At 38.5% G+C, this 3015-nt stretch overlaps 1 protein-coding gene across 1 annotated transcript in view; it reads right to left on the bottom strand.

Annotated features, from left to right (window-relative positions):
* The window catches only part of LOC135111737 (GTP-binding protein Di-Ras2-like), a 180668-nt gene extending 178294 nt beyond the window's left edge, over nt 1-2374 (bottom strand). Inside the window, exon 1 of the mRNA XM_064025409.1 lies at nt 2062-2374. The gene's annotated coding sequence lies outside the window, so the exon portion shown is untranslated. The remainder of the gene's footprint in view (nt 1-2061) is intronic.
* Nucleotides 2375-3015: the final 641 nt, after the last annotated feature.

The raw sequence follows: 3015 nt of genomic DNA, 5'->3' as shown, positions 1-3015 counted from the left end.
TAACGTCCCGCTCCACTCACCCAAGGAACACAATTCTATTACGTGACAGATTTTGCTACCGAGATTATTCAATACGGCGCGAGAAGTTTCCGATCTTCTCGCTCCTAAGACGATTACCGAATGAGAGGAAGAGGAGGAGGAGGAGGAGGAGAGATAAGAGTGTGCACAATATAAAGGATTGGAATTGTCTGGCAAGGCGAATATGGAAGAAAAATGATGGAAGAGGAAAGGAAAGCAGGAGAAAGGAAGTGAATAGGAAAAGGAGGAGGAGGAGGAGGAGGAGGAGAAAAAAGCGAGAAAGATGGATAAGTTCAAGAGAGATTGAATTGGAAGAGTAAATATGAGAGAGAGAGAGAGAGAGAGAGAGAGAGAGAGAGAGAGAGAGAGAGAGAGAGAGAGAGAGAGAGAGAGAGAGAGAGATATTCGCAGGTTGTCAAGTCAATTAGGTAACCGCATTTCCTAACGTCAAGAATATACCATCTTTCTTACACACACACACACACACACACTCAGGGATTGGTTGTCATGTTTATCCAGTTTAGTGATACAGTTTTCAACCTACGAACCTCCCTCGGGGCTCAGAAGCAATTTTTGAACGTGCTGAACCCGTCGCGTCTGTCATGTGAGAGAGAGAGAGAGAGAGAGAGAGAGAGAGAGAGAGTCATTTAGTGGGTACGTCTCTCTCTCTCTCTCTCTCTCTCTCTCTCTCTCTCTCTCTCTCTCTCTCTCTCTCTCTCTCTCTCTCTCTCTCTCTCTCTCTCAAAGATATGTCTAGTTTAATTAACCCAGTTTTCACTAGACCTACCAAAACCCAAAGAAGAAGAAAAGAAGAAGAAGAAGAAGAAATGAATAAATAAATAAATAAATAAATAAAGTTACAGTCATTCATGCATAGAACAAAGTGAATTATTACTGAAAACGAACTCTTGACACATGTTTCGAACCCGTGAATGAAGCTTCGAGACAAACGTAGTAAACAAAGCACCAAGTCTTAATGTAGCCTCCCTCCCTTGCAAACTCGCCGAAACTTGCAAATCCTTCCATTATGCCTCGCTGATAGGAGCAGATCTGGCGGTGGACTGCAGCAGGGACAGGGAGATAAGGAGGGAAGGAACAGGGAGAGGAGGAGAAGGACGACGAATACAAAGAATTAAATATACATAGGAAAACAAACAGGAATAGGCTTTTTTTTTTTTTTTTTTAGTACCTACTAGGCTGTTTGAGGAGGGAGAGGAGGAAATAAATAATAGGCTTTTTCGAAGGGATACAAGCGCTCATCTCTCTCGTAAGTTCCCTTGCTGAAGACAAAGTTAGAGGAAAAGCAGAGAGAAGGTGTAAAAGACAACAAATGAGGAAAGGGCAGAGTAGAGTAAGAGGAGGGTACATGATACTCAGAACTCCCTTCAAGTTTTCCTTCGCTAGAAACAAGCAAGTAAAAAAACCTGCACAGGATGAAGCGAAGATGGATTTATGAAGGAAAAAAGTGAAAGGTGAGGAGTAAGGGAAGAGTAATAGATGAGAACTACGCAGAACCTGTCCAAAGAGTACACGTGCCCAGGCCCTCCTTAACCCTCGCTGGAGACAAAAGGAAGAGAAGCAAGGAGATGGAGTAATGAAGGAGGGAGATAGAAAGAGGAAGGAGGGCGTGACGGACAAGAACTGGCGAGGGAGTACACGTGCTTAGATCTCCCACGCTGAAGAGAAACAGGGAGAAGTGAAGCCAGAAGAGAGAAAGAGGAGAGAGAAGGACGAGAACTAGTACCTGTCGGGGGAGTACACACGTTCAGCTCTCCCTTAAGTTTCCCTGGCCGGAGACAAAGACCCGGGTGGCGTGAGGATGGCACGAGGATTACTCTGGCGAGCATCAAAGAGACGAACTTAAAAAGAATAACCGGCCCGGCCCACACGACTCACGCAGCGTAGTAAATACTGAGCTGGTAACACTGCGCGCTGCCTGAGTGGTACCGACGCCCACTTCTTTCACGAGAGTTTAATTTTCGCTGACAAATCAACTAACAAGAGTAAGAGAGTGAATGCTTGTAATCACTCACAATCACTCACCCATGGCTGTTAGTGTGAATTACTTTCACGCCTCCAATATCGACCGTCAACAAGTATTCAGTGCCCAGCAGAAGTTTGGTTAAGCCTCCGACACCCACAACTGTTTCCCGCTAGCGTCTGCGTCTCCTGGGACCGTCACCGTACTCACACACGTTTCAGAGCCGCATCTCGTCAACTTTCAATAGGCTTTAGTGGAAGTTACTGGAGTTCTCAAGGGTGTTCCTATGATTATGCTGATAGTTTAGCGAAGATTCCGTACCATCTGTGGTGGAAAAAGAGGAAGTTACTGGAGTTCTCAAGGATGCTTATATGATAATACTGGAAGTTGGGTAAGGATTCCGTAACATGAAAAAAAAAAAAAAAAAAAAAAAAAAAAAAAATATATATATATATATATATATATATATATATATATATATATATATATATATATATATATATATATATATATATATATATATATATATATATATATATATATATATATATATATATATATATATATATATATATATTTTTTTTTTTTTTTTTTTTTTTTTTTTTTTGTTAAGGAATCCTCACCAAACTTCCAGTATTATATATATATATATATATATATATATATATATATATATATATATATATATATATATATATATATATATATATTTTTTTTTTTTTTTTTTTTTTTTTTTTTTTTTTTTTCGTTCCATATGTTACGGAATCCTCACCAAACTTCCAGTATTATCATATAAGGGTCCTTGAGAACTCCAGTAACCACAGAGATGATTAGTTGGTTTCTCATCGATATATATATATATATATATATATATATATATATATATATATATATATATATATATATATATATATATATATATATATATATATATATATATATATATATATATATATATATATATATAACCAACTAATCATCTCTGTGGCCTTTGAAAATGGTCCTTGCGAGAGTTT

Source organism: Scylla paramamosain, chromosome 22 (genome assembly GCF_035594125.1).
Source record: "Scylla paramamosain isolate STU-SP2022 chromosome 22, ASM3559412v1, whole genome shotgun sequence".
In the NCBI taxonomy this organism is placed as follows: Eukaryota; Metazoa; Arthropoda; class Malacostraca; order Decapoda; family Portunidae; genus Scylla; species Scylla paramamosain.
The sequence above is the reverse complement of the archived record's forward strand: the minus strand, read 5'-3'. Positions and strand labels throughout refer to the sequence as shown.